The 24,740-nt window shown below is 41.9% G+C and overlaps 1 long non-coding RNA gene and 1 pseudogene across 1 annotated transcript; both read left to right on the top strand.

Moving 5' to 3' along the window:
* The window catches only part of LOC141271437 (uncharacterized), a 150,033-nt pseudogene that overhangs the window by 58,872 nt on the left and 66,421 nt on the right, over positions 1-24,740 (top strand).
* On the top strand, positions 12,048-20,893 carry LOC141271942 (uncharacterized). Its single transcript, XR_012321947.1, has 4 exons — positions 12,048-12,255; positions 19,703-19,880; positions 19,963-20,275; positions 20,474-20,893. It is a non-coding gene; the product is annotated as an uncharacterized lncRNA (long non-coding RNA).

Below are 24,740 nucleotides of genomic sequence, written 5' to 3' on the forward strand. Positions count from 1 at the left end.
AAATTTACAAAACCATTTTTTTAGGGACCACATCACATTTGAAGTCACTTTGAAAGGTCTTTATGACAGAAAATACCCAAAAGTGACACCATTCTAAAAACTGCACCCCTCAAGGTGCTCAAAACCACATTCAAGAACTTTATTAACCCTTCAGGTGCTTCACAGGAATTTTTTGAATGTGGAAGAAAAAAATGAACATTTAACTTTTTTCACAAAAATGTTACTTTAGACCCAATTTTTTTTATTTTCACAGGGGTAACAAGAAAAAATGGACCCCAAAATTTGTTGTGCCATTTCCCCTGGGCACGCAGATACCCAATATGTGGGGAAAAAACACTGTTTGGGCGCACAGCAGGGCTCGGAAGGGAAGGAGCGCCATTTGACTTTTTGATTGTAAAATTTGCTTGAATAATTAGCGGACGCCATGTTGTGTTTGGAGAGCCCCTGTGTGCCCAAACATTGGAGCTCCCCCACAAGTGACCCCATTTTGGAAACTAGACCCCCCAAGGCACCTATATAGATGCATAGTGAGCACTTGGAACCCCCAGGTGCTTCACAAATTGATTCGTAAAAATGAAAAAGTGTTTTTTTTTTTCACTTTTTCATTTTTACGAGCTAGGGAGATTCTTACACACAACCAAACAAATAACAATACCAAACCTACTGCTCCACCTACTATTGCAATTATTTCTGCATGATCATATAACATTTCCTAGTTCAAAGGTTCTCCTTCTACACCTTGTAAATGCACTGCGTGACAATTATATCTGCATTAAGTGTTACTTTTTATACTATATGTTTCCCAGTCTTGGTATACAGGCTAAGCAAGAACTCAGCTACTATGATTTTCCCTCTCTTGAGCTTACACAAAACAGAACACAGACACTGAGGACAGCGATTCTTAACAATACGTCAATCATTCAATGCACACTGCTCAATTGCTGATATTAATCCCCCTGGGCTAAAAACTGCATTCAGTTACCCCTCTCTTGAGGGTGCCCTTATCAATTTACAGGGGAATTCAATACCCTCAGAGTACTACCTTACTGTGAAGGATTCCTCTGTTATAGGTAATCACACTTCCCTGATCCTCTTACGGACCGATTTTCCTCTCCGCCACATGTGAAGGAACACACCTAACGGGATCCCTTATCAAGCAGAGACCGTAGTCCCTTATTGGTCAATCAAAAATCATTCAGTCCCATATTCAAGGATCCTCATAGTTTACAATATCATACCAGACATTTATGACGTAGACAAAACAAACAACATTAAACAATCCTCCGACTCCTGAAATGTACAGAAGAACTGCAGAGGTGCCTAATCCCGACACGCTGGGCAAGGTTGGTTACTTGTCACTTCATTCAATTATCATTCAACCATCATTCAATCGTCAATCATACATCTAAAAACCACATTGAAACATATAAGACAACAAATTCAATCACTGGCAAGGGTTCAAAAATGATTGTCTTGTTAGGACCACCAATTACCCATCCTGGAGCCCTCTAGGTAGTACTGAATTAGTAGTAATACAAGGGATTACTTACCGTGGATTTTATTCAGTAATTCCCAGAGAGCTCCTTGTTGACAGGTCCAGAGGAGGTCCGGTTATGACAATCCCGGGTTTCAGGCACCATGTACTGTTACGGAGACCCTCTTTGTTTTAAGGAGAACTTTGGAATAGACAGCAAAGGGTCTTCACATTGCCAGTGAGATTCAAATTAAGATACTTCATCGATGAAGGAAGAGAGACAGAATACATGTGACATGCATTGTCAGCAGGTAGAGTCTTCTGGTGTGGCAACAAAGACTCACCATATTTATTAGCTAGACAGAACTGAACTTCATTGTTACATACAACTGAACAGAAAACCGAAATAGACTTATAAGTAACAAACACATTTCCCTTGGCCCAGCGTAAACCTTCTTGTCAAGGACTTCACAGGAAACAAGTATCTTAGTCAGACATTCCACAATGTAAAATTAGAAAACACTCAAGCAGACTTCAGACATAGCAAAAATATAATTTTTTTTTCTAAATTAATAATGATATCTAGATATTAAAAAATTAACCATAACAGTACCCATAAGGAGGCTTCCTACCTGCTTTGCCCATCCACCCTCAGTGTGGACACCCACTCCCTGTTAGCAGTATTCATCTGGGGTCTATAATACACTACTGAAAGAGGGTTCAGTACTGGAACTCTCAATACATACGTTACTCAATAGCTTGGATAATACATAATTCAACGCTTTTACAGCTATGTAGAGCAATAAACAGAATGAAATTTGCATGTAAATCTGTACATTGCCAGAAAACCAACCTCCTAGGTCCTTAAACCAGTTGTATGGATTCAAAAAGGAGAATCAATTTTCTCACCAGGAGTCTTTGCATTGTGTTCTTGTAACTATTTATCCCTAAGTTCCTTTATTTTAAGTATATCTGCTGTGACCTGGAGATTGCCTGCAGGGTTAATAGCAACAGCAATTCACACATTTTCGCCTCTTTTACGGTTTTTGATCATCCAGTCAGTGGTCTCTACTAGCTTGTTCCACGTTTGTATTATGAAGGGGTATATGAAAGTAGCACTGAATATTTGCTTTCCCCATTTCTACTATATGAGGCTTACCATTTGGATGGGGTGTATTGTCTCCTTCATGCTTATACAAGGTGTGAATTGGGACCGCTGCTACATCTATTTTACTATGAGAAATTATGAAAGTGGCTGGTGTTACTTTGGCAAGTGTGCAAACCCCTCTTATGTCTAGGCTCACCCACTTGTAAGCCTGAAGTCCACAACTGAAGAATACTCCTGGGAGAATAAAAAAGTGCTTTGGAGTCTATATACAGTAGAATAGATTCAAAAGCCCCATCATGGTTTTATGGGCTCATCAAGTATTATTCATTTGTTTTCCCTCTATACGAAAGGTACACTTACCTCTCTCTCTCCTCATTAATTTACTGTTAGATGATGTTTTACCGTCTTCAACACCCTTTTTGCTTCAACACCGTTTTTGTACACTGTCTCAGTAACCTGAGTCAGATCATGTGTGTACATAAGAAAGCAATTGTTGTCTTTTCCAAAGGTATCTACACCAGTGTGTTGAAGACTTAAACATAGTCCATCATGGGAAATGGGGCCAGAATGAGGGATCTTAGTCCTTATTTTAGAAACTATACCCTCTGTGTTCGGCTCGTACTCCCACCACCACGTCTGTCCCTTAAGCTGTGTTACATTTAACTGGAACCAGAGATTAGTGACCCATACAGCTATAGTCAACGTGGCAGACAAATCACGAGGTCCATCTTTTCCTCAAAACCTAGACCAGTGGTTCTTAACCTTGTTTGAGGTACCGAACCTTCCAGTTTCAAATGCACATTCACTGAACCCTTCTTTAGTGATAAATCAAATATGATTTTTTTCCAAATTCAAGACATAGGTATATGTTTTTTTACTGGTACACAAAATGAACCGTGCATGAACATCACCTTAATCAAAGAACAAAACCAACACAGTGCATGAACTCACAACAAATTACATACCTGCAAATCAGTGTGACTTCTGCTGTTGTTTTTGAGAGACCAGTTCAGATATGCGTGGCTTCACCTTGGCAAGTGCTACTCTCATGTAATTTTCACAGCAAAGTGTGTTCCTTTTCTTTGTTTTTATGTTCAGCATCCTCAAAAAGGATTGTTCACAGAGATATGTTGTCACAAATGGTATAAAAAATTCCAGGGCTTTCTTAGCAATAATTGGGTACTTTTCCAACTGTCGACACCAAAACGTTGAGAGTGTTGTTGTTCTGAAGAGTTGTTGTTGAACCTGGCTCTGCTGAATTTCAATGATTTCGTCGAGGTATTCATAATTGACATCTGCTGTCTCAACAGCAAACGTGAACGGCTGTCTCACCCATGCTGGATATGACTCTCTTGTGGGGAAATATCCGTCGAGAGACTTTGCAAGCTCATCTAAGTGCGTGGCAATTGTTTGCTTCATTTCCATGGATACAGAAATGTCTCCGATTCCAGACACATCTTCGATTTTACTTACACAGTCGTCCAGAGGGGAAAGTTTGCAAAGTTATTGTTCTCTGTTCGTCGTTTCCATAACCGTAGGTTTTTTTGAAAAGTCTTCAGGTTTTCTTCTGCTTCCATGATGTTGACTCCACCACCCTGCATCTGTTGATTGAGATGATTTAGAGCTGCAAATATATCAGCCATGTACGCTAAAATGAGAATGAACTCAGGATTTTTGAAGCAATCTGCATGACAATGTTGGTGCTCTTGCAAAAACAGGGCTAATTCCACACGCATGGCAAAAAAACAATTCAGCACCTGTCCCCGGGATAACCACCGAACATTAGAATGGTACAGGAGTACCTCGAATTGAGAGCCTATTTCTTTACACAGCTCACTGAAGATGCGGTGCCTCAGAACACTATTTCGCACATAGTTCACACATTCCACTAGTTTTTAATACTTCTGCCATTTTTGGAGGCAAGGTTTTTGTTGCAAACGCATGCCTGTGCAGAATACAATGCGTAACAATGATGTGTGGTGCATCGGCTTTTACTAGCGCACCAAAACCAGACTTTCTTCCCAGCATGACTGGAGCTCCGTCCGTACAAACTGCAGAAACCATATCCCATGAAAGATTGTTGTCTCTGAGGAACTCATCCACAAGCTTCTTCACATCGGCTGCCTTAGTTGTAGTTGTAAGAGGCTTACAAAATAAAAACTCTTCTTTTATCATGTAGTCTTTCACATAGCGCACGAAAACAGCAAGCTAGCTTAGATTAGAAACGTCTGTGGTCTCGTCGAGTTGAAGGTTGAATTTTGCCGGACTTGAAATTAGATCTGCGACTACTTGAGCCAAGATGTCTCTACTCATGCACTCTATTCTGTCACTGATGGTGTCATTTGAAAGAGGAATTTGGGATAATTTACCTTCAGTCGCTGTTCCGAGTATCAGATTCGCCATCTTTAACACTGCTGGTTTTATGAGTGTTTCACCGATGGTGTGCGGCTTGCCCTGCTTTGTGATCAGGTAAGCAACTTCGTATGATGCGGTGAGGATCGGTTTGTTCACGGGTACAAATCCAAGAGCAGGCATAGTGGCCCTTTCATCGAATCTGGCTCTTTTCACCTTGAATTCAGCAAGCGTTGTGTTCTTGTATTCCCCATCTCCATGCAGCTTCAAGAAGTGTTCCTTCAGTTTTGCCGGTGCGAGACTAGAGTTGCTCAACTTGGCATTGCAAATCATGCAGATAGGACGCTGACTCCCATCACGTTCCGTGATACATGTGAATCCATGTTGTACATATTCGTCCGACCACTTTCTTTTTTTGCTCGACATAGTTAGTATGGATTAAAATATTAAGAAAGAAACCACACAACGTACGACTACGACAGTCACACGGTGACTACTGAGCACACTAAATTCCCCGCAGCACTGATTGGCCAATTAATGTAACGTGATCATCTGCAGCAAGTGATGGCCAAGCGGGGCGTGTCATCACGAATTTACTTAATGAGTCGGGTGTGTCTTGACCTCCGTGGCGGAGGCTCCGCCGAACCCGAGACCGACTCACCGAACCCCTAGGGTTCGATAGAACCCAGGTTAAGAACCACTGACCTAGACTGAGTCCAGATTTCACTGTATAAGCCGCGTGTTATTAATACCTCCCGCAGTTTCAGAGGTAAGGCTAAATAAAGCACAGTCTTTGAAGATATTGGACTGTGCGTGCAGATCCAACAGTCCTTTTGGATTTTCTCCTTCCATGTCTTCAGTAATGGAAGTTTAACGTCGAATAAGTTTATTGTCGCAATCCGTATGTAAAAGTTTATTCAGGTGCAAAAAAACAGCTACTTCCAGCAAGATAATTAGAAGAACAGTCATTCTGCCGGTGGAGTGACTGGGGTAGATCCAGCTGGGCTTTCCGCTCAAGTTTCACTGAGATGCATGTAGTCAGCTGGAGTTGGAATGGGCCATTGGATCTAAATGTAAAATATAAAAATAGTTGACACTCCGTTGCTGTTTTTATTCTTTCAGCGGTGCACGTGGAAAGGTAATATGCCAAGGTGAGAAAAGGTCCCAGCACTCACATATAGCGAATCAGTCATTATTCACATCAATTGACAAAAGCTCTGGTAGAGCTGAAACATTTTGTTGCTGATGTGAATAAATGACTGAGTGCTGGGACCTTTTCTGACTTTAAACTGTGGATCTAGGTTCCTTCTCACATGTCTGCCTATAAGCACCCAACCACCCAATTACCTGATGCACATTGGCACTTGCATTTGGATCTGAAATGGATGAAAACACATGTTTATGCACCACATTAAGGCTGTGTGCCCACGAAGCGTTTTTCAAGCGTTTTTGATGCGGAATTTCCGCAGCGGAAACGCTTGGTAACTCGCACCCCATGGTCCCCAATGGGATTCCGCAAGTTCTATGCACATGCTGCGGATTTTTCCGCAGCGTTCATGCTGCGTTCAAAAATCCGCAGCATGTCATTTAATTTTGCGTTTCCGCATGCAGAATTGCCTTTGTCCAATGCATAAAAAACGCAAGGCAATTCCGCATGTGGAAAACGCGTGATAAACGCGCGAAAAATGCGCGATAAACGCGTGCAGAATTCCGCATGCGTTTTTCCGGGAGAGGACTTGCAGAAATGAAGCAGAAATTTTCTGCTTCATAAATGCAACGTGGGCACATAGCCTTAGTCTTTCCTTCACATAGGCTGTCTTATTGTGTTGCATCTATAACACTTGCGAGAAGTACAGGCCTGTCATTGAGGCACTACCAAAAAGGACTTCAAAAGGGGGCAAGTGTGTGCGTATGTGTGTCTCTGACAGAAAAGAGTGCAAGGGATAAGCACTCTAGCAGTTCTTTCCTGTGTTTGCCATGGCCTTTTGAATTTTTAGCTTAAGTGTTCCATTTAATCTCTCCACTTTCCTACTGCTTTGTGGGTGATAAAGTGTATGAAATGCTTGCTCTATTCCCAGGGCCTGCATAATTTCCTTTATTATTTCTCCAGTGAAATGTGTACCCCTATCACTTTATATTGTTTCTGGGACACCATATCTGCAGTCTAAGGGTATGTGCCCACATAGCGTTTTACAAGCGTATTTGATGCGGAATTTCCGCAGCGGAAATGCTTGTAAAACGCTTGGTTATCCGCACCCCATGGTCCCCAATGAGTTTCCGCAAGTTCTATGCCCATGCTGTGGATTTTTCCGCAGCGTTTTTGATGCGCACAAAAACCCGCAGCATGTTAATTTTGCGTTTCCGCATGCGGAATTGCCTTTGCAATAAAAAAAGCAAGGCAATTCCGCATGTCGAAAACGCGCGATAAACGCTTGCGGAATTCCGCATGCGTTTTTCCGGGAAAGGACATGCAGAAATGAAGCAGAAATTTTCTGCTTCATTTCCGCAACGTGGGCACATAGCCTCATTCCTTCATTAGTTTGTCTGCAGTCACTCTAGCTTTGGCTTTTTTTTTTTTACCAGATAAGCTTTCAGCCCTGCAGAAAAGAGATCTACACATACCAGGACATATTCATACACTCCTACCTTGGGTAGTTGTATGTAGTCAATCTGCAGTCTCTGAAATGGAGTGGCCTGTGTGTTGCTTTCTTAGGGACTTTTTATTGTTTCACCTGGGTTGTGTTGTCCACAGATAAGGCAGGATTGTACATGTTTGGAGGCCACGTAACTGAAACAGGGAGCCATCCAGAAGGCATCTACCTGGTTACACGTGTGACTTTTTGAAGCGTGAACGGGGCCATCATTGGGAACAGGGACCTTGGTAAACACAACTTATCCTTGTTTTCCCATACTCCATTTGAGTTCAGCTTGGCTCCTAATTTTCCCTATTGTTCCTTCTCTGTTTGAGCAGCCTGATGCTGGAGGGATTTTAGAACATCTAGACTCACCATGGCTGGGACTTGCTGACTCCCCGCCACTGTCTTCTGCTCCCTAGGACCCACTGCCGCTGCTTTTGCAGCCTCATCCACCTTTCTGTTGCCCTCTACATCCAGGGAGTCACCTTTTGTGTGTACTTTCATTTTGATTATGCCTAACTGGACTGGTAACATCAGTGCCTCCATTAATTGCTTCACCAGCTCCGCATGTTTAATGGGCTTACCAGCTAATGTAAGAAAAGCTCTGCTTCTCCAGATAGGGCCATAACCATGTGATATAGTCCATGCGTAATTCAAATCTGTATAAGTAATAGCGGTTTTACCTGCAGCAGCTCTACACACCTTGGCTGTAAGCCATAATCATTAACAGAAATAAACACTTGAAATAGATCACTCTGTTTGTAATGACTCTATATAATATATGAGTTTCACTTTTTGTATTGAAGAACTGAAATATATTAACTTTATGATGATATTCTAATTTTGTGAGATGCACCTGTATATACAGAGCGCCGGTGTATAATGTCACCAGTGATCCCTGTATTACCTGTACACTGACACTATATACAGAGCTCCTGTGTATCAATATCACCGATCACTGTATTCCCTGTACATTTACACAATACACTGTATACTATGTATAGAGATCCTGTGTATGATGGCACTTATGGTAAGATTAGCATTGCGTTGTTTTTTTTATTAATGACCGAATAATACAATACTGATCATTATGTGGTGGTAATATGCGGCAGTATTGGTTCCTTAGGAAAATCAAAGTAAATTTTGTGTTCCAGCTCACCAGTCCTTTAGTATGAAGGTTTTTCTGGCTGTGCACGGACCAAATGGCTTGTGTCAGCAACAGTTGCATGCTCCTGACACAGCGCTTTTTATCATGAAATAATTAAAAAAAATTTCAATACATTTTTTTTTTTATAATTTTTTTTGCTTTTTTTCCATAGTGGGGGTGCTGGATCATACTTTTCCTTTAGTATTTGTTCCTTGTATGTGGTATCATTCGGTCACTATATGGTGGTAATTTGTGGTCCGGCCATGGTGGGATGGTATTTGTCCCTTGTATGTGGTATTATTCAGTCACTATGTGATGGTAATACGTGGTCTGGTCATGGTGTGGTGGCATCTCTTCCTTGTACATGGTATTATTCGGTCACTATGGTGTGGTAATAGGTGGTCTGGCGGTATGTGTTCCTTAAGCAACAATCAAAAAGGGACCCTCTACATATCTCACAGCAGGAAAGCAGAAAAAAAACAAGTGACAACTATAATAATTATTATTTCTATAGTGCCAACATATTCCGCAGCACTTTACATTTTAGAAGGGACTTAGACAATAAAAGACAATACAGAATAACGATAATCACATAAATCAACAAATACCAATAGGAGGGAGGACCCTGCTCGCAAGCTTACAATCTATGAGGAATAAGGGGAGACGCGAAAGGTGGATGGTAACAATTGCTTCTATTGTACAGTCAGCCATCAATGTAATAAAAAGGGTAATCACATAATGCTAAATGAACCGGTCACCAAACAGTATTTGAACAAGCACAGACACAGTAGTGTAAGTGATGGGGTGTGTGAACAGAAGATGTGGTATGTCGTATTATTCAGTCACTATGTGGTAATATGTCGTCCGGCCATGATGTGGCGGCATTTGTCCCTTGTATGTGGTATTATTCTGTCACTATGTGATGGTAATATGTGGTCTGGTCATGGTGTGGTGGTATTTCTTCCTTGTACAAGGTATTGTTTGGTCTCTATGGTGTGACAATATGTGGTCTGGTGGTATATGTTGCTTGTATGTGGTGGTAATATGTGGTCCGGCCATGGTATGACTGTATTCGTCCTTTGTATGTTGTTCATTTTAAAATGTATTTGACGCATTCCCGTAAATAAAAATAATCAGCACTAGGGTCCTGGGTTAAAATCCCACCAAGGATAACATCTGCAAATAGTTTGTATGTTCTCCCCGTGTTTGCGTGGGTTTCCTCTGGGTTCTCTGGTTTCCTCCCACATTCCAAAGACATACTTATAGGGAATTTAGATTGTGAGCCCCAATGGGGACAGTGCCGATAATCTCTGTAAAGCGCTATGGAATTAATGGCGCTATATAAGTGAGTAAAATAAATAAATAAGAGAGTATTGGATTTTTTAAGAAATTTTTAATAGGTTAGAGTAGAGTAGAGCCCCGCCAAAAGAGTCTACATTGTCATGGCCACGGCTTATAAAATCTTTTGGCCAAAACAAAAGCTGATGGCTATGTATGTGATATGGTGTTGGATGGGAACTGTTAATGTGTGATTGGTGAGAACGTGGTGCAGAAGTGGCGTTTTTCCAAGAGTGGGCGGTGAGACTGTGGAAGGTTTGAGGGGGTAGAGCCTAGGCGGAGACTCAAGGGGGCCCAAAAGTTTTGCCAGTATGGGACCCTGAAATTTCTGGTGCAGCTCTGACCCCATTAACCCCAAGCTGGGGAAGGATTAAACTGGTATCATGCCACCCTATAGGATGAACAAAATCTAGTTGCGATAAAAGCTTTATTTTGCAAGACTAATGGCAACTCTGCACCCTTGGAGCAAAAGCTAGGGGAGGTTGACCAGAGCCTAGAAAAAGAGGCCACCGGTCAGAAGAAAGGGGACCTGGATGGGCCCCATACCACGGATAACACTTCCTACGCCGAAAAATGCCATAACCCCGACAAAAAGCCATAGATAAGCATCAAGAAATTAGAAAGGGGCTGTAGAGGGGGAAAAGCGGGAAGAGGCGTCTTTTCCAGTCTTCTGCTTTACAGCCCCTTTGTGTATTTTCTTGACACTTCTCTATGGTGTTTTTCTGCGTCATCCTAGGAAGCGTTCTGTGGTATGGGGCCCACCCAGGTCCCCTTTCTTCTGACCGATGGCCTTTTTTTCTAGGCTCTGCTCAACACCCACTGGCTATTGCTCGGGATATGTCAAGTTGCCAGGTAGTCTTGCAAAATAAGGTTTTTATCGCAACTAGATTGCAATTTATACTTCTACTAGATGGTGGCCCGATTCAAACGCAACGGGTATTCTAGAATATGTATGCGGGCGACCGGGCGCAATCAGCACAGCGGTGTTTAAATTTGGCGCCAATATCGCTGATTGGTCGCGACCAATCAGCGAACCGTGTTAGTGAGGACCGGAGAGCGGTGTTTAAATTTGGCGCCAATACCAGCTGTTCGCAGCAGAAGTATCCCGACCGGCGGCGGCGCTCCCCGGTCCTCCCCTCACACTTGCCGTCGGGAGAGCAGCGGCCCTAGCCGCATGGAGGTCAGCGACGCCGCCGGTCGGGGTACTTGTGCTGCGAGCAGCCGGGAGATGACCGCCTAGCGCCGGTCAGCTCCCGGCTGCATCGCCGCTGACCTCTGTGCAGAGCGATGTTTAAATTTGGCCCTAACACGACCAATCAGCACAGCGGTGTTTAAATTTGGCGCCAATATCGCTGATTGGATTGTGGGGACACAAATACTCCACTTGGTGAAGAGATGACCAGTGGTGGAATGGCATCTGCAGGGCGGTGCTCTACTGTGGAGGCATGGGGAAAAAATGGTTGGGGAAATCCACAATACCCAGAATAAAATAGAAATAAAAACCATGCAGAAGACTCAATACAAGTCGTGGCAGACTCCTATGGACGCGAGGATAAAACTGAGCAGCACAGTGTCCGAGGAGAGGACACAGCTCACTATGGGGAGACAATGTATTCTTATACGCAGTGTGGAGCCTCCTGGTGGCCGGGTGTAAACCTGCAACGTGTGTCCCCCAATACTATTAATGAGAAAAACAGATTTATGTGCAAAACAGGAGTCAGTCCTCAGTGCAGCCCCCCAGGAAGAGGCTCATGGAAGGAATAGCAGCCCCCCACATCACAACCTTCCCTGTTCAGCCCCACACAGGTAACACTGCGCCCCCCACATGCAGCCCAATGCATGGGACAGCACACGTTATCCATGTAGCATCACTCCTTCCCCAGCACGCAGCCCCACACATACAAAATCCCCCTATTCCCTTTGCAGCCCCCATAACCCCTGACACCTCAGCAGCAGAACAATGCGACTTCCTGGTATCAGGTCTGCACTGGAAAGGAGACCCGCCCCTTCCGGTGACATCATCCCCTCACAGCAGCTGCTCTAGTCTACATGCTAGAATGTATAGGCTCCTGCCCGGGCCGGAGTGATGTCATTTCTGACACGTGTTGTGGGCGTGTTCCTGTTACCTCAGAGAGCCCCATTGAATGATCGTAGTAGAAAGTCGTGAGACGCCGGCTCCATCACTGAGCAGCAGTCATAGGTACAGAGGGGCGAAGTGTGGGGCCCTGAGAGTAGGGTCAGATTTGTGGGGGGATCCCTGTGTGGGATTTGGGGGGTGTACAGTGCTGGGGGATTTGTATTGTTTGGAGAGTTCATAAAGGGGCTTTTCCTCCGAAGGAGGCCTGCAGTAAGGTCAGCCTCAGTTATGGGGTCCTTAAGGGGAAAGTACTGCGATTTTTTTTATTTTTTATTGGTGTATTAACCCGTTCACGACCTTTGATGTATTGGTACGGCATGGCCATCGTGTGGGGCACAGCAGCTGTGAGCGCATTGTCGCATGACTTCGGCCATTTTAACCCCCTAAATCCTGCAATCTATATCAATCGCAGCATTTAAAAGGCGGCAAGAGGGAGGGTGCTCCCTCTCCCGTCCAATCAGCATCATCGCGAGGGCCCGATCGTTGTCATGGCAACCCGAGTTCGTCATGACAACATCCGGGTCCGCCGACTACGGCAAGCCTGTTAGATCATGCACAAGGCATGGTCTAAGAGGCTTCTGTTAGTGCAAACAAAAAAGTACACCTTTGGTATCGCTGCATCCGGAACTATAAAACTGCCACATTAATTAATAACTTCAGTGAACACCGTAAAAAGTGGCAAAAAACTGCTTTATCATCATACCGCCAAACAAAAAGTGGAAAAAACGCGATCAAAAAGTTGAATGGAAATAAGAATGGTATCTCTGAAAATTACATCTTGCCCCTCAAAAAACAAGCCGCCATACAGCTCAATCAGCGGAAAAATAAAAAACTTATCGCTTTAGCAATGCAAAAAATAATTCATTTTTCTATAAAATAATTTTCATTGTGTAAAAGCCCAAACATAAAGATATAAATGTAGTATCGTTGTAAACATACTGACCCGAAGAATAAAGCTGCCTTATCAATTTTACCACACGCGAAAGGACATAAAAAAAATCCTGGATTGTTCATTTTGTCTCCCAAAAATCAGAATAGAGAGCAGGACTGTGGAGTAGGTAAGCCAAAACTCAGACTCCTTAACTTGCCTGACTCCCGATTCCACAGCACTGCCTCAATATTGAGCATGTACATAAAGTGCAGCACAGATTCAACACAACTAAAAGCCGAGATCCTTAGATCAAGAACAGCACAGACTTTTATAGGACATTTCATAACTTTCCTAAATTCTTTTGAAAATTTTGTACAGCCCATCCTGCTTTGTACTACTGTACCAATTTATTATATGTTTTAGGAGTTGGTCCATTTTATACCGGCTTCACAGCCCTGATTAAAAATCGATAAAAAAATGTTATCAGACCAAAAATGGTACCAATAAAAATATCAACTTGTCCCGCAAAAAAAAAAAGTGCTCACATGACTGTCTGCAGGGATATAGGAAAATTATAGCTCTCAAAATATAGCGATGCGCAATAAAAAGCGTCTTTTAGTGTGTGACGGCAGCCAAACCGAAAAACCACTATAAATCTGGTATCGCTGTAATCACAACGACCCAAAGAATAAAGTAGTCTAATCGCTTATACCGCACGAGGAACGGCATAAAAAATGAATAAAAACAATTCTTTACCTGCTGTTCATTTGTTCATTCTACCTCCCAAAGATCGCAGTAAGGCTCAGCTCACATTTATCCTGTGCTCTGCACTGAGTGATTACACCAGGGTTTCCGTGTAAATCTCTGAAATAATACGTGATTCAGACAGAACCCCCAGTGAAAGATTCCCTAAAATGAGGCGGTTCGGGACACTGTGGACTCTCTCTGGCCTATGATCCATCGGTGTCCGTCTTTTTAAGCATGTATAAAAGCACAGTTGGCTACTCTTAAAAGAAGGACACCGGAGAACAGAGGCCACACGGAGGCCAGAGTAACTCTACTGCCTCATAGTGAATGGATACCTCGTGGTTTCATCTGAATCACGTCATTTGGAGATTTAGATGGAAACCTCGATGTAAATGCTCAGCGTAGAGCGCCGGATAAATGTGATCCAAAATGGTTTGTAAAATGTTCCCAACAAAAACTTCAACGCAGTCCACCAAAAAAAAACAAGAACCTACTCAGGTCTGTCATCCGTCAATAGAAATATAGAGGGCTTCCACATTACTCGTAGTAAAAAGGTTCTGGAAAACTGAAATTGCTCCCCCCAAAAGAAATCCAACGAATTCAGCGCTCACAAATCTTAATATATCTCCCTTCTGAGCCCCATAGTGTACCTAAACCACATTTAGCATAAGCATGTTTGGCATTTCTGTAGCGAAGAGAGCTCACCTAATTTACGGGGTCCATGTCTCCAGAAGCATGAGCTGGGCACTACAATGTGCTGGGCACAACACTGGTGGATTTGCAATTTTCACTCCGCAACATTCACTCCTGCTTGTTTCTGGAAAACACCCCGGAGTCAAAATCATCACTACACCTCTACATAAATTCGCAGAGGGGTGCAATTGTCAAAATGGAGTCACTTGAGGGGGGGGGGGTTCTGCTCTTCAGCAGAAATTGTGACATTTTTTTTTGCCAGTTTTACCCATTTACCCGTGTGAAAATGTTAAATTTGGGGCTAAAACAAAATTTTTGTGGTAAAAAATGTAATCATTTCCCAATAGTATAAAAGTTTTTCAAATGGTGTCACTTTTGGGTATTTTATGTCATGTATGCCCCTCAAAGTCACTTCAAATATGATGTGGTCCCTACAAAAATTGGTTCTGTAAATTTTGTTGGAAATTTTAGAAATTGCTGATCAATTTTTAAGCCTTCTAACTTCCTAACAAAATAAAGTTATGATTCAAAAATGGTGCTTATATAAAGTAAACATGTGGTAAATGATATTTATTAACTATTTTGTGTTATATAAATATTTGGTTTAAGGGCATAAAATTTAAAGTTTGAAAATTGCTACATTTTTGTCAAAATTCTGATATTTTCACATAGGCAAAAATATCTGCTTAAATGTAGCTCTATCATGAAGTACAATATGTCACAAAAAAAATCATTTTTAGAAACAATGGGATCCGTTGAAGCGTTCCAGAGTTATTACCACATAAAATGACACTGATCACAATGGTAAAATTTGGCCTGGTCAGGGAGGTGAAAACAGGCTGGGTGGTGAAGGGGTTAATAATTATTGATTATAAAATCAATAATTTTTAATACAAAATGAACTGCACTTTTTTAACAGTTTTTCATTAGTTTTTTTCACCAGCCACTGGGGTGCAATTCGAAATAGCTGGTGTGTAATTGTCTGAGCATGACACTTACCTCAAATACAGCAGCTCCTGTACATAGGAGCCTGCAATCAGTGTCTGACCGCATCTCCTACAATATGGCTGCCCCCTGCCGTGACCTTGGCACGCCCTTTGGGCTGTCCAAGTCACAGCTCAGAGGAGATCAGCGCCATCTTAAAGTCTTCAGCAATGCTGCGAGCTTCACCTCTTCCTGTCATTGCTCAGTGCCAGGAAATGTAGAAAGATGCTGAGATTCGGCGTGAGGCAAGTATCCGCAGTGGTATTCACAGCCTGACTCCAGAAGTACAGTACAGGCTGCTGATCCCCGCTCCCCAGCGCCACTGTGTTCAGAGCACATCAGTGTAATCACGCTGCTGTGCACTGATCACTGACTCAGCTCTGATATGTCACTGCCAAGACTCTGAATGGGGCTTATAGTGACATAACAGACCATGTATCTTATCCCATCACATGTGATGCCCCCCCAGAGCCAAGTATATAATCCCCATTGTAGCCAGTTTAAAGCAAGGGTCTCAAATACACTTATTGCATGTACCCCATTAGGCGGCATTCTGCGGCCATCGGGGCATCATACCTCCCGGGGGCATAACGATCGGTGCATTTGCAAGCCTGTGGAGGAAGATGACCGCCAATGCCAGTGACCTTTCAGATGAAATTTATTGTGGTGGCACTGCAACACCTATACAAGCCACCGACCAATGAGAAGTCGGCATGACCGTCACAGGTGCCACCGTGCCATCACCCGACACTTGCTTTGGACAAGGAAGACAACGATGTGGGAGTGAGGACAGGTCAGAATTTTTATTTTTTTAAACTGCATCTTTGAAGAGCAGGGTGTGGTATATTATTACAGGTTGAGGCTAGGATGGAGAACATAATAAAAAACATTAAACAGAATGGGGAACATTATAAGCGTTACACGTTTTTAGGAGCAAATGGGGGCCATGATTACTGTAGTGGGCAAATTAGGGGACAATACTACTGTAAGGCCATCTGGAGGGCAAAAATAAGGGAAAAAATATATAAAAACTAAAAATAAAGTATGAAAAAATAATTGAAAAACAATTTGACACTAAAAATGCTGTTAAAAAAATGAAAGCAAGCCAAAAAACAAACACATTTAGTATCAATGTGTCCGGATCAATTCAAGGATATGATGAACACCATAAAATACACCAAAATTGTAGCTTTTTAATTATACAGACACACAAAAAGTGTAATAAGTGATCAAAAAGTTGCATTTGAAAAAAAAATGGTATAACGGAAAATGTAATGTCGTCCTGTAAAAAATGCGGCCCGTCCAGTTTAAATTTTTTCTATGTGCGGCTCATTTACCCTGTCAAGCTTTGAGACTCCTGGTTTAAAGGGAACTTGTCATCAGATATATTCCCCATTGGTTAAAAATGCTCCTTAAATTGAACCTCACACGAAACTTATGCTGGCCAAATCTAGGCCACGTGAATCATCGTCTGCCTGCATTATTGTAGCCATGTATGTGTTACTCTGAAACATACCGTATTTTAAAAAGCTGACCAGGAACTAATGGGCCAATTTATTAAGCATGACACACCATTCTTAATGAGGGGCGTGCTGGAGTAAGATGTGCCTAATTCATTAAGAAGGACACGCCACTTAATATTTTAGTTGCACCTCAAAGCTGTTGTGTGCCTCTGCCGGAAATGTTGCTCCAATCAGGGACTTGAGAGTGTTTCTGGCGTTTAGTTAATCAAAAATTTTATTTCATTATTCCAGCCCTGACTCTCCCCATTTTGGTGAAGCTAGCCAGCTCTAGAGTAAAAATGCCAAAAATTGCTACATTTTTACACAAATTATGAGTTGTTCAAAAATTTCGTGACTTCACGTGTTTTACGGCAGAATTCTGACATACAACACCTTAATGGGATGTCCAGGTTTGGCACTAAAGTTTGCAGTCACTGTATGTGACTGCAGACTTGTGAATCTTCACAGCGCGAGCTGTCAGGATTCTCTGGTGCCAGGAGCAGGCAGGTAAATGTAACCACAAGATATGCATACTCCTGGCCACATTCCGACTAGATGTGCGCTGCCTCGCTCAATCCATTTGTATTGAACGAGGCCGCGCTTGTTGGAATTTGGTCGGGAGTATGCATATCGCATACTTGCGGTCACATGACCGCTTGCTCAAAGTTCCGGAGAATCCTAATGTGTGGATTAACAAGTCTACAGGCACATAGAGTGACTGCAAACTTTCCTGTCAAACTTGGACAACCCTTTTAATGACTCAAAGCCGGTCCCTGGCAGGTTCTCCCAAATCTGTCTCCCTAAACTCTGTCTCTCCCTATACATACATGCATGGCGCAGCTACTGTCTGATTCATGTTACTTGTGATTTGGACAGTATAAATCTCAGGACAAGTTCCCATTAAAAATGCTAAGAGAAGTGTTATTACTTTTCTAATGAACATTAAAGGGGTGGGTTGCCTGGTCGTATGATGACATTGATGACCTATCCATTGCATAGTTCATCAATATCAGATACTCATCACCTCCACAAATCAGCTATTATCAGCCACTGCCAAGTATTGCACTTCTCCTCCAAGTCAAAAGAGCTGATAACAGCTGGTTGTTGGGGGGTGTCAGAACTTAACTAATCGGATATTGATGACCTATCCCAAGGCCAGGTCATTGATATTATATTATTGGATCCTGGGAACTGAGCCATACAGAGCCTTGAATTGAGCGGTGGTGTGTATGCTTGACCTCCACTCCAATCTTTGCCTGTAGGATTGCTGGAGGAAGTCAAGTACAACACTTGTTTATCAACAATCCCATACACAAAGACAAATTCCAAAACAAGAGACCTGACATCCAATGAGTCCTAGAGAGCCATGAATAGTGATCCTAAATACAGTTCCCTCAGCAAACAATGTCAACTTATACTGTGTCAAAGTCATAGTAGCCCCATCAATAGGATCCTTTAGTTAAGTTTTTCTATTTTTTCTGGTGCACTCACGAAGATCATAGTACACGGCAGACTGGCTTCGGATAGTACACGTCGGACTGGCTTCGGTAGCAGCAAGACTTCAGAAGACACATCCTTTCCATAGCAGACAGCGGCACTTCTATGAAGCTAAACAGTGTTGCCACGAGCCAATGCCACTGCACATGGTGTCCATAGTGTTACATAGGCTTGCTGGAAACAATTACATTATCTGTAGTCAGAGCATTATCACTGTGTTATCTGTGGTGTTAAATAGGACTGCAGGTGACATCTACAACATTATCTGTACTCAGAGAGTTATTGTTGTGTTATCTGTGCGTAATTTTTTATTAAGGTGAGGGAAGGCACAAAATATGCATTGGGGCTTGGGCCCCTGATCTTTTCTGACCCTAGTAACGCTCCTGCAGAGCCGTGAATCTCAATCCCCATCATGTGTGATACGACCAGGGTCCGTGTATCTAATGCCCGTCACCTTGCATTACGACTCCCATAAAGTGGACGGAACTGAGTCACATATTAAACTACTGATCCCATGGAAGTGTACGGAACGGTGGACTGTTTTTTTTACCCAGTGTATGCCAAGTGCAAAAAGTACATATCGGGTGCTTTGAAAAGTTAGCTTTGCGTGTGAGCTAGTGTGCCACCCAGGGCAGGTGTCTTATCAAAATGGTGAGTGGTGGCTGCGAGAAGTGTGAAAGTGTGGATGTGTGAGATGACTGTGGGGTGTTGTTGTGGAAGTTAAATGGACAAATAATTCTGAGAAGCGGAGTCTCCCTTTACAGTCACATCCAAGTCACGAGTGCAACAAGTGGGTGATGTTTATGACATTCCAGGTTATGCGATCTGAGAATACAACATCTACGTTCTATCTCCTCATATGTTCAACTTATTATCTCCTGTAATTGTGTAATTACATGGGATCTTTATGATGTTACATCATCATCTTCCCATTTTGGTCCCTACAATATCGGATCCTCTCAGTGGAGATCTTCTGTATAAGAGAATTTTCCTGATTGACCCATCAAGGATGGATAGGGACAGGGACAATATGGCGGAAAGGATATTACACCTCACCCTAGAGATCCTCTTCCAGCTTACTGGAGAGGTGAGAGATTCTGATGACGTCACATTGCATCATTCTTATCTATGGGAATGACAGCTGGACAGAACTGGAGAGGTGAAGAGTCTGGAAATGTCTGTAGTGAGATTTGTTAAAATGTCTCTCTATAACCAGGATTACACAGTAGAGAAGATGACCTCTAGTGAGTGCTGTCAGACCCCTTTGTCTGAGGGATTGGGAAGAACCCTGAGCCCAATCAAGGGGCCTCCATCTGACCCCGATACATGAGGACATCAATGACCAGAAGATCCTAGAACTCACCTACAAGATGATTGTGCTGCTGACTGGAGAGGTGAAACTGCTGGGAATGCTGGGACATTATACAGTAACGCTATGAAGGGATCAGGGGTTGACTGTATCATTGTGTGTGTCAGGTTCCTATAAGGTGTCAAGACGTCACCATCTATTTCTCCATGGAGGAGTGGGAGTATTTAGAAGGACACAAAGATCTTTACAAGGACGTCATGATGGAGGTTCCCCAGACTCTCACACCACCAGGTAATAAGACAGGACTAAATACACACGGCCTATAATTATCTGTGTGTATGGAATGAATTCAGTCCCTGTATGTGTTTTCTTCAGTTCTATCCAGTAAGAGGACAACACCAGAGAGATGTCCCCATCCTTTTCTTCCACAGGATTGTAAACAATAAAATCCCAATGTTCCTCCTCCCTCAGGATCATCAGGTAAATGGAGAAAAGGTGTCATGAGATCTCCCCTATGATGTGTAGACGGCTGTGAAGGTCTTGTGCTCAGTCTTGTTTTATCCACCAGTATTATATGGTTTATACTTGTGTAATGAGAACGGTGGAGATGGCAGGATTAGAGCTGATCATAGATGTGACTTCTCCATCTGTCTTTGACTTTTACAATATTTGTTTTAGGGTAATATTAATACTACAGAGACATATGTGAGTGGTGATGATTGGTGCAAAGAGGAGATTCCTACAGATAACAGCACAGGTGAGTAGTAACCACTAAATGCAGAGAAGTCACAGATTCTCCTCAGTCACTGTCTGTCTCTGCTTTATTGGCGGTGTAGTCTGACCATATCACAATTAAAGGTCACCATTTTGCCACTGCATTCTCCTCCACCCAAAACTGTCCCTATTATTTTAAGCATGTACAGTATGTAAGAAATTGTACTGGAGCCACCCATTGTTTTATCTGCAAAGCCAGAAAATAACAATTACCACTTATTGGGGCACGTGGCAGAGCTCAGAAGGAAAAGAGCACAATTTGGCTATGGAAGTTCAGATTTTGCTGGAATAGTTTACCGGCACCATTTGTAGATCACCAAAGGCGCCAGAACGGCGGAAAAATATAACAGTAAAAACCTGCATTCAGTAACTGTATTACCCTCATGGAATTCATCTTTAGGAGGAGTGACAATTTTGACTCCACAGGTAATTTCTGGAAACTAACAGGCAGTGGATGCTGGAAAGTGAAAATTGCATATATGCCATTTCAGTGCCCAATAAGTGGTGCCCAGTTTGTGCTTCAGGAGACATGACTACAATACATTTTTAAGTGGCTTCTTCCTGCTACAGCAATGCTAAAAATGTGGACAATAACAGTATTTGGGCACACAGCAGGACCCAGAAGAGAGTGGAATACTGGGCTTTGGGAGGACAGAGTTTGCTGAATTGGTTCATGGAAGCCATGTTGCTTTTCAAGGTCTACTGTTAAATTGTTAACTGATTTTGTCTTGGTAAATAATCTAATTTTGCTACATAACTTGCAATTTCTTTGGGTATTTTAGAAATATTATAAAAATATAATTCAGCATAATTTATTAAAAAATAATCTGTACTCTTGGCAGGTGACTGCACCAAGAGATCAGAGGGACAACTGACATCTTCAGTTTTTAAATCAGATGACCTTGAAATCATTCAAGATATAACTGATGTCTATGCCACTATTCCAGAAATACAGTCCCCTTTTCACAGCAAAGATATATCATTTGATCCTTTTAAACAGGTACTATCTTCTGATTCATAAGACTATTAAGAAAAATAAAAATAAAAAAGAGGCATTAAAGATCTAACTGCTCTTACAGCAAACAAGCCATTTTCAAGTGTAGAATGTGAAAAACGTTTTTCCCTCAAAATGTCTTTTGTTACACATCCAAAAATTCACAAAGTGGAGAAAAGATTTTCTTCTTCTGAGTGCGAGAACTATTTTAACCTGAAATTAGAGACTGTTAGGCTATGTGCCCACGATGCAGAAATGCTCCGGATTTTTTCCTGAGCGTTTCTGAATCTCCCTGGCAGAAAAAAACGCATGCGGATTGTACATGCGTTTTTCCTGCAAGGGACATGCGGAAGTGAAGCGTTCTTCACTTGCATTTCCGCATGCGGGTGTCAAGCGCTTTTAGCATCACTTGGAAAGTGCTTGACAACTTGGTCACACTATATAAATCCATGCAAACATGGATTTATATAGTGTGACCCGAGAGAATGGTAAAAAATAAAAAATAAATATATACTTACCTTCTGATGGCCCCTGCAGTCTTGCTGCGCTCCTGTGCTGGCTGCCGGCAGCTCGCTGTGCCCTGTACTGAAGGACCTGCCGTCACATGACTGTGACGTCACCGCAGGTCCTACAGTCCTTCGCGATCTGCCAGCAAGCATAGAGAAGGAGTCCGGGTGCCGTCGGAAGGTGAATATAATCTTTATTTTTTATTTTATTCTTTTTTTTACTGGTTCTATGGTACCTGGGTGTGGAGGAGAGTCTCCTGTCCTCCACACCCGGGTACCATCCGCACATTAGAACGTATGGAATGCGCATCTGCAGATGCAGTGATGCGCTTTTCATGCGTTCTAATGAAAGTCAACGGCGGCGAAAACGCAGCGCTTCCGCAAAATTAATGGACATGCTGCGGATTTTTGAGCGCAGGATAAACGCTGCGGAAAAATCCGCAGCATGGGCATTGACATTGCAGCTTGTCATTGGGGACCATGGGGGATGGATTACCAAGCGTTTCCGCAGCTTAAATTCCGCAGCATAAACGCTTGGAAAGCGCATAGTGGGCACACAGCATTAGACAAACAAGAGTTCACGCAACGGGGAAACCATATTCGTGTTCAGAATGTGGGAAGTGTTTTGCAAGTAAGAAAAAACTTGTTACACATCAGAGAACTCAAGCAATAGAGAAGCTATATTCATGTTCAGAATGTGGGAAACATTTTAACAAGAAATCACTTAATAAACATATGATAACTCACAGGGAGAAGACATTTTCATGTTCAGAATGTGGGAAATGTTTTGCAGATAACTCAAATTTTATTAAACATCAAATAACTCACACAGGAGAGAAGCCGTATTCATGTTCAGAATGCGGTAGATGTTTTACAGAGAAATCATATATTGTACACATCAGAGATCTCACACAGGTGAGAAGCCATTTTCATGTTTAGAATGGGGGAAATGTTTTGCAGATAGATCACATCTTGTTAAACATCAGAGAGCACACATAGAGTAGAATTAATTTTCATTCTAAATGTGAGAAATATTTTATCAACGAAAGGAATCTTACTAAACATCAAATATCTCACAAAGGGAGAAGCCATTATTATACCTAGAAGGTGGGAAATATTTTACTTGAAAATCATATAATATTGACCACAAAGGAAAACTCACACAAGTATAAACCATATATTTTTGACACACTGTACAAGAAAACACATATTAGAGAGTCAAAGTAAGTTATTACTTACATTTGAATTAAAAATATAAATTTATTGATACACATCTGTTGTCTAAAAATCAAATAAAAAATATAACAATGGGACTACCAACCATATAATAGAAAATCTAGCAGGGTAGAAGGTATAATAAAATATAACTTTTAATGAAAATATATATTAAAAATGACCATATGGCTCAAATTTAAAACCAGACAATGAACAAAAAAACACAGAAAACGACACATATCAAATAAGGTCATAGACCTGATGGGTAGGGTAAAAGAACCCTAATATTGTGACCCCCTTACAGTGCGGCCATGACATAAATGTAAATGAGAAAGGAACGATCTCACCATTTGTTGGAGTATAGCCTTACTCAGAACAGAAAAAGATCCCCAAATAGCCGGTAATTCATCCGGAGAGACACGATCCACAGAGGAGATGCAGACAGATGGGGGGGGGAATAAAATACTCACACAATACCCAAAAGAAAAATATCTCATGTATAGATAATGTTCAGGGGATCCATTGCACATGTCCCAAAAAGTTTCCCATTCCCTACGCGTTTCGTTAGTTACTCATCAGGGGAGAGTGGGGGACAGGGGACCGCTGCACTGACTCAGCAGGAAAAAATTCCCAAAATTAGAATAAGGAAATGCATGTGCCCATGAACATTATCTATACATGAGATATTTTTCTTTTGGGTATTGTATGGGTATTTTATTCCCCCCCATCTGTCTGCATCTCCTCTGTGGATCGTGTCTCTCCGGATGAATTACCGGCTATTTGGGGATCTTTTTCTGTTCTGAGTAAGGCTATACTCCAACAAATGGTGAGATCGTTCCTTTCTCATTTACATTTATGTCATGGCCGCACTGTAAGGGGTCACAATATTAGGGTTCGTTTACCCTCCCCCATCAGGTCTATGACCCTATTTGATGTGTGTCGTTTTCTGTGTTTTTTTTGTTCATTGTCTGGTTTTAAATTTGAGCCATATGGTCATTTTTAATATATATTTTCATTAAAAGTTATATTTTATTATACCTTCTACCCTGCTAGATTTTCTAAAAATCAAATTAAATGCAATATTCCTTTGAATATTTCAGTTACATATTTATATATTCACTATATGGACAAGAGTATTGCAACACCTCCCCTTAAACCTCCCAAAAATGACCCAATATTTCCTCCTCTCTCTTCTTCCTAACTCCCAATCTGAGCGATCTGCCATTCATCAGTCTCTTTCAATTCAAAATCTCCATGTGTGAACAAAGTCTTTATCTTTTCTATACTACAATAATAAACATGTTCATATTGTAAATTAATATTTACTTGTACGATCCATTCCTTCTTTGTTAGAACATCTGATGTTATCCATTCCAATTAAAATAAAATATCTCCCTCTCCTCACCTCTATTATCTAAATTTGTAATGCTGGGGTAAGATTATCTATACAGAGACC

This window comes from Phyllobates terribilis, unplaced genomic scaffold (genome assembly GCF_046119375.1).
Source record: "Phyllobates terribilis strain yellow unplaced genomic scaffold, ASM4611937v1 Scaffold_5__5_contigs__length_657084704, whole genome shotgun sequence".
Taxonomy (NCBI): Eukaryota; Metazoa; Chordata; class Amphibia; order Anura; family Dendrobatidae; genus Phyllobates; species Phyllobates terribilis.